Source organism: Salvelinus alpinus, chromosome 11, assembly GCF_045679555.1.
Source record: "Salvelinus alpinus chromosome 11, SLU_Salpinus.1, whole genome shotgun sequence".
Taxonomy (NCBI): domain Eukaryota; kingdom Metazoa; phylum Chordata; class Actinopteri; order Salmoniformes; family Salmonidae; genus Salvelinus; species Salvelinus alpinus.
The window spans coordinates 36,169,507-36,176,864 of record NC_092096.1 but is presented as its reverse complement, the minus strand read 5'-3'; positions in this window follow the sequence as shown (position 1 = coordinate 36,176,864).

Genomic DNA, 7,358 nt, shown 5'->3' with positions numbered 1-7,358 from the left:
CTACGCTGGACCGGTTCAGCTGCTTCCTGCAGTGCCTTGATAGACTCTGGGGCTGAGGGTTGTTTTATGGACGAAGCATGGGCTCGGAAACATGACATTCCTCTCAGACAGTTAGGGAAGCCCACGCCCATGTTCGCCTTAGATGGTAGTCTTCTCCCCAGTATCAGATGTGAGACACTACCTTTAACCCTCACAGTATCTGGTAACCACAGTGAGACCATTTCCTTTTTGATTTTTCGTTCACCTTTTACACCTGTTGTTTTGGGTCATCCCTGGCTAGTATGTCATAATCCTTCTATTGATTGGTCTAGTAATTCTATCCTATCCTGGAACGTTTCTTGTCATGTGAAGTGTTTAATGTCTGCTATCCCTCCTGTGTCTTCTGTCCCCTCTACTCAGGAGGAACCTGGTGATTTGACAGGAGTGCCGGAGGAATATCATGATCTGCGCACGGTCTTCAGTCGGTCCAGAGCCAGCTCCCTTCCTCCTCACCGGTCGTATGATTGTTGTATTGATCTCCTTCCGGGGACCACTCCCCCTCGGGGTAGACTATACTCTCTGTCGGCTCCCGAACGTAAGGCTCTCGAGGATTATCTGTCTGTTTCTCTCAACGCCGGTACCGTGGTGCCTTCTTCCTCTCCCGCCGGAGCGGGATTTTTCTTTGTTAAGAAGAAGGACGGTACTCTGCGCCCCTGCGTGGATTATCGAGGGCTGAATGACATAACGGTTAAGAATCGTTATCCACTTCCCCTTATGTCGTCAGCCTTCGAGATTTTGCAGGGAGCCAGGTTCTTTACTAAGTTGGACCTTCGTAACGCTTACCATCTCGTACGCATCAGAGAGGGGGACGAGTGGAAAACGGCGTTTAACACTCCGTTAGGGCATTTTGAATACCGGGTTCTGCCGTTCGGTCTCGCTAATGCTCCAGCTGTCTTTCAGGCATTAGTTAATGATGTACTGAGAGACATGCTGAACATTTTTGTTTTCGTTTACCTTGACGATATCCTGATTTTTTCACCGTCACTCGAGATTCATGTTCAGCACGTTCGACGTGTACTCCAGCGCCTTTTAGAGAATTGTCTCTACGTGAAGGCTGAGAAGTGCGCCTTTCATGTCTCCTCTGTCACATTTCTCGGTTCTGTTATTTCCGCTGAAGGCATTCAGATGGATCCCGCTAAGGTCCAGGCTGTCAGCGATTGGCCCGTTCCTAAGTCACGTGTCGAGTTGCAGCGCTTTCTCGGTTTCGCTAATTTCTATCGGCGTTTCATTCGTAATTTCGGTCAAGTGGCTGCCCCTCTCACAGCTCTGACTTCTGTCAAGACTTGCTTTAAGTGGTCCGGTTCCGCCCAGGGAGCTTTTGATCTCCTCAAGAAGCGTTTTACATCCGCCCCTATCCTTGTTACTCCTGACGTCACTAAACAATTCATTGTCGAGGTTGACGCTTCAGAGGTGGGCGTGGGAGCCATTCTGTCTCAGCGCTTCCAGTCTGACGATAAGGTCCATCCTTGCGCTTACTTTTCTCATCGCCTGTCGCCATCGGAACGCAACTATGATGTGGGTAACCGCGAACTGCTCGCCATCCGCTTAGCCATAGGCGAATGGCGACAGTGGTTGGAGGGGGCGACCGTTCCTTTTGTCGTTTGGACTGACCATAAGAACCTTGAGTACATCCGTTCTGCCAAACGACTTAATGCACGTCAGGCTCGTTGGGCGTTGTTTTTCGCTCGTTTCGAGTTCGTGATTTCCTATCGTCCGGGAAATAAGAACACCAAGCCTGATGCCTTATCCCGTCTCTTTAGTTCTTCTGTGGCTTCTACCGACCCCGAGGGGATTCTCCCTGAAGGGCGTGTTGTCGGGTTGACTGTCTGGGGAATTGAGAGACAGGTAAAGCAAGCACTCACTCACACTGCGTCGCCGCGCGCTTGTCCTAGTAACCTTCTGTTCGTTCCTGTCTCTACTCGTCTGGCTGTTCTTCAGTGGGCTCACTCTGCCAAGTTAGCTGGCCATCCCGGCGTTCGGGGTACGCTTGCTTCTATTCGCCAGCGGTTTTGGTGGCCTACTCAGGAGCGGGACACGCGCCGTTTCGTGGCTGCTTGTTCGGACTGCGCGCAGACTAAGTCAGGTAACTCTCCTCCTGCCGGTCGTCTCAGACCGCTTCCCATTCCTTCTCGACCATGGTCTCACATCGCCTTAGACTTTATTACCGGTCTGCCTTCGTCTGCGGGGAAGACTGTGATTCTTACGGTTATCGATAGGTTCTCTAAGGCGGCACATTTCATTCCCCTCGCTAAGCTTCCTTCCGCTAAGGAGACGGCACAAATCATCATTGAGAATGTGTTCAGAATTCATGGCCTCCCGTTAGACGCCGTTTCAGACAGAGGTCCGCAATTCACGTCACAGTTTTGGAGGGAGTTCTGTCGTTTGATTGGTGCTTCTGTCAGTCTCTCTTCCGGGTTTCATCCCCAGTCTAACGGTCAAGCAGAAAGGGCCAATCAGTCGATTGGTCGCATATTACGCAGCCTTTCGTTTCGAAACCCTGCGTCTTGGGCAGAACAGCTCCCCTGGGCTGAGTACGCTCACAACTCGCTTCCTTCGTCTGCTACCGGGCTATCTCCGTTTCAGAGTAGTCTTGGGTACCAGCCTCCTCTGTTCTCGTCCCAGCTCGCCGAGTCCAGCGTTCCCTCCGCTCAGGCTTTTGTCCAACGTTGTGAGCGCACCTGGAGGAGGGTCAGGTCTGCACTTTGCCGTTACAGGGCGCAGACTGTGAGAGCCGCCAATAAACGTAGGATTAGGAGTCCTAGGTATTGTCGCGGTCAGAGAGTGTGGCTTTCCACTCGTAACCTTCCCCTTACGACAGCTTCTCGCAAGTTGACTCCGCGGTTCATTGGTCCGTTCCGTGTCTCTCAGGTCGTCAATCCTGTCGCTGTGCGACTGCTTCTTCCGCGACATCTTCGTCGCGTCCACCCTGTCTTCCATGTCTCTTGTGTCAAGCCTTTTCTTCGCGCCCCCGTTCGTCTTCCCTCCCCCCCCCCCCGTCCTTGTCGAGGGCGCTCCTATTTACAAGGTACGAAAGATCATGGACATGCGTTCTCGGGGACGTGGTCACCAGTACTTAGTGGATTGGGAGGGTTACGGTACTGAGGAGAGGAGTTGGGTTCCATCTCGGGACGTGCTGGACCGTTCGTTGATTGATGATTTCCTTCGTTGCCGCCAGGGTTCCTCCTCGAGTGCGCCAGGAGGCGCTCGGTGAGTGGGGGGGTACTGTCATGTTTTGTCTTTGATCTTCATGTCTTGTCCCTGTGCTTCCCTCTGCTGGTCTTATTAGGTTCTTTCCCTCTTTCTCTCTCTCTCTCTCCTCCTCCCTCTCTCCCTCTCCCGCTCTCTCTCTCTATCGTTCCGTTCCTGCTCCCAGCTGTTTCTCATTCTCCTAACGACCTCATTTACTCTTTCACACCTGTCCCCTATTTTGCCCTCTGATTAGAGTCCCTATTTCTCCCTCTGTTTTCCGCTTCTGCCTGGTCGGATTCTTGTTTGATGTTTGCTGTTCCTGTGTCCTTGTTCCGCCCTGTCGTGTTCTTTGCCTTCTTCAGATGCTGCGTGTGAGCAGGTGTCTATGTCAGCTATGGCCAGTGCCTTCCTGAAGCGACCTGCAGTCTGTGGTCGCGTCTCCAGTCGTTCCTCTCTATTGACGAGAGGATTTCAGTTCCTGTTTTGGATTGACCATTGATAATATCCAGGAGAATCATTATTTGTTTAATACTGGAATAAAGACTCTGTTACTATTACGTCGCTTTTGGGTCCTCATTCATCAGCATAACAGTGACCTTCTGTGTTTAGATACACTGTAACTGTTAAAATCCTATTGTGATGCCTCCTCATTATGGAAACTGTTGTAGCAGGCTCAATGGTGTGGGGTTTCCACGTCACCAAGTTCAATAAGAAAACAGGCACCAGTAGCACAAATAGAACGCAAATGGGAAGTTTATTAAGGGTTTTGGTACACTGGGGAAGAGGGGGAAATGCACCAATCACCTCACAGTCTACAAGCCGTTCTCGTTGTCCGTTCCGTTTTCCAGGGGTAATCCTCACACTCGGGTCCTCAGCCAATCCAGTCCGGTACACAAGGGGGGTAGTCCGACCGTCCAGGTCACAATGGGTAATCTCGCTGCAGCTCTCGCTCTTCATAACTCTATTGATTCACTCCTCCTCTGCCCCATTGTGCCGGCTGCTCCCTCCTTTATCCCCATGCACTCCCTGGCTTAACGACCTACAGCTTCGCCTCGTTGGGGCAGGAAGTCCATATAATGCTCGGGGGTGGAACCAGCGAGCTGCCAGATATCTCCCTTCAATAACCACTCCCCTCACCTTCCCCTGCGTCTGCCACACTGTGTATAATAAGTGTTTTCAGTGTTGCCACAGTATGTACTGTATATTGTTGTACTCTCTCTGTAGAAGTGAAAACTGAAAACATTGGGTCAATTGCAACCAACATTGAGCACCGTCTCAACATGAGGTGATCTCTCGTTAAACCATCAATATGCACTAAGATCACCCCCACACTGATCTTAATTACAACCACTATTGGCCACCATACTACCACTCCCTAAGCTGTGTTTACTTCAACTCCTTTTTGCTGACAACATTTTTAAAGACTATTTGGCCCTCTGGTGAGTATTATCTTTGGTATAAATTTAACCTTATAATTGAGCAGACTAAGCACAGATTTAACCATTTTAAAATCTTTCCGTAGAATTTGTTGGATTCGGGCTAAACTTTGAACATTGAGATATTAAATACATGATAGATCAGAAGCCTAGAATATAAGGAGTGAAAGAGACTGGGTTTTATGTCAGAAGTTAATGGTTTTCTGTAGAAAGACAGATGGCCTTGGAATATGTTGGGTGGACGGGAGGAGATCACAGGATTGCTATAGGGAAGCTAGTATCTAGTATCCTCTTCCTGTCGAACCATAAAATGTACAGATTGGAGAGAAGGAGTGTCCGAAGTGGGGTATATATACTTGTGATGGTGAGAAAATGTGTTTGTCTGATTTACAGCCGCAACGAACCTCTGGGAAGAATTAAACTTGGTTAAGCTTCTCTAGTGTCCGTGAGTTATTTACTCTGAGAAAATAAGAACCTAACAAATTGAAATGAGGTATTTCCTCGTTTAACACAGAATATCCTGTGGCAGTTTACTCTACACATGTTATGAACGTAAAGCTTGTGTTGCTTTACTTACTTTCATTTCCAATTAATGTAATCCATTAATAAAAACGTGTCTTAATAGAGTGTCCACATCTAAAATTGGTCATTTAATCAAGCCAATCATGATTGAGTTTATATAATCTATGTTTTCATGAAATTATAGTCTAATCAAGCTATGTCAAATGACAAATTTGACATACTAATGTGACATTCTAATGTGGCCCAAACATAGACATCTATAATGTTATCACAACACAAGGCGAGACCCAGATGCAGACACAGCAGGCAGATGGTTTGAGCTCTGGTATTTATTATAATCCAAGGTATAGACAAAAGGCAGGTCGGGGACAGGCAAGCGTTCATAATGGTACCCCTCGAGGTCAGGGGCAGGCAGGCGGGCTCAGAGTCAGGACAGGCAAGGGTCAAAATAAGGAGGACGAGAAAAAGAGAGACTGGGGAAAACAGGAGCTGAGAGAAAAACGCTGGTTGACTTGGCAAACAAGACCAACTGGCACAGACAGACAGATTACACAGGTATAAATACCCAGGGGATAAGTAGGGAAGATGGGCGACACCTGGAGGGGGGTGGAGACAAGCACAAGGACAGGTGAAACAGATCAGGGTGTGACAGTACCCCCCCCCCCCCCTCTAGGGGCGCCACCTGGCGTCCTACCTGGGTGCATACCTGGTTGACCGGGGTGCCGGCGGTGGAAGTCGACGATGAGGGCTGGGTCCAGGATCTCTAGCGGGGACCCAGCACCTCTCCTCCGGGCCATAACCCTCCCAGTCAACCAGGTATTGGAAACCCCTGCCCCACGGTCGAACACTCGGGAGGCATCTCACCGTGTATGCCGGGTGGCCATCGATGACATGGGGCGGAGGCGTGGCCCGGAAACAGAAGACAAAGGGCTGTGAGACATGAGCTTAATCCTAGACACATGGAACGTAGGGTGAATACAGAGGGTACGGGGTAACAAAAGATGAACAGAAGTGGAAATAAGGACTCTAGAGATGGGGAAAGGGCCAATGAAATGGGGGGAAAGTTTGTGGGACTCCACCCGAAGAGGCATGTCCCGTGTGGATAGCCATACCCTCTGCCCAATGAGATAGCGAGGAGCTGGAGTCCGGCGGCAGTCCGCTTGTCGACGATACCTGGAGTTGGTCTTGAGAAGCGCCGCCCGGGCTCTTCTCCAGGTATGCTGACAGAGGCGGACGAACATCTGAGCCAAGGGTATTTGTATTTATCATGGATCCCCATTAGGGTCTTTCAGCATGACAATGATCCCAAACACACCGCCCGGGCAACGAAGGAGTGGCTTCGTAAGAAGCATTTCAAGGTTCTGGAGTGGCATAACCCACTCTCCAGGTCTCAACCCCATAGAAAATCTTTGGAGGGAGTTGAAAGTCCGTGTTGCCCAGCAACAGCCCCAAAACATCACTGCTCTAGAGGAGATCTGCATGGAGGAATGGGCCAAAATACCAGCAACAGTGTGTGAAAACCTTGTGAAGACTTACAGAAAACGTTTGACCTCTGTCATTGCCAACAAAGGGTATATAACAAAGTATTGAGATAAACTTTTGTTATTGACCAAATACTTATTTTCCACCATAATTTGCAAATAAATTCATTAAAAATCCTACAATGTGATTTTCTGGAATTTTTTTTTCTCATTTTCTCAGGCCTCTCATCTTTTTAAGTGGGAGAACTTGCACAATTGGTGGCTGACTAAATACTTTTTTGCCCCACTGTATATGCATATTCTTGATACCATTTGAAAGGAAACACTTTGAAGTTTGTGGAAATGTGAAATTAATGTTGGAGAATATAACACATTAGATCTGGTAAAAGATTGTACCATCATCTTTGAAATGCAAGAGAAATGTCATAATGTATTATTCCAGTTCAGGCGAAATTTAGATTTTGTGTATGTGCAAGTGTATGTGCAAAGTTTTAAACTGATCCATCCATATCTGTTCAAAATGTTGTATCAAGACTGCCCAAATGTGCCTAATTGGTTTATGAATACATTTTCAAGTTCATAATTGTGCACTCTCCTCAAACAATAGCATGGTATTCTTTCACCGTAATAGCTACTGTAAATTTGACAGTGCAGTTAGATTAACAAGAATGTAATATTTCTGCCCATATCA